The following is a 610-nucleotide window of genomic DNA, read 5'->3' as shown; positions in this document are numbered from 1 at the left end:
GATTGCCAGCTCATTGGTTTTCAATATCCCATTTTTGCAATTATCAATCTCTGAATGCTAATAGCTATTCTGGGAAACAAACTTTAATCACTGAGTCCTTTAGATGGAGTTTTACTCAATTCAATGATATAGAACCAGATTGCCTTAAAATGGTCCCAAAAGATGCCTGGTTAAACTCCTAGAGGGAGAGCTTGCTAAGGAACCAGCCCCTGGTGGCCCCTTATCCAATTATATAAGACACAATTTGTGGATGCTGAGAGATAGATTCTCAAAGTTTTAATAGAATTTACCATGTCTCATTGCCAAGGTCTTGCAGAGATGATAACTAAGGATCCGAGACAGATTTTCTACTAGAGGTAGGTAGAAAATATTCATCTCAATTTTCTATAATAGTCTTCACAAAATCTAAAAGCTATATCTTAAAATGAATAATTCAAATTTATTTCTTAGAAGACGCTGGGCGTTACATACAATCAAATGTCACTCATATAATGCTTAAACTCAAGTGTATTTCAAGGCTTAACAGTTCAGGGATAACAGACTGTGAAATATAACACAGAAATATGGCTACTGCTGTTAAGTGCTGTCAAGTTAGTTTCAACTTTTAGTG

Source organism: Chrysochloris asiatica, unplaced genomic scaffold (genome assembly GCF_000296735.1).
Source record: "Chrysochloris asiatica unplaced genomic scaffold, ChrAsi1.0 scaffold00599, whole genome shotgun sequence".
In the NCBI taxonomy this organism is placed as follows: domain Eukaryota; kingdom Metazoa; phylum Chordata; class Mammalia; order Afrosoricida; family Chrysochloridae; genus Chrysochloris; species Chrysochloris asiatica.
The sequence above is the reverse complement of the archived record's forward strand: the minus strand, read 5'-3'. Positions refer to the sequence as shown.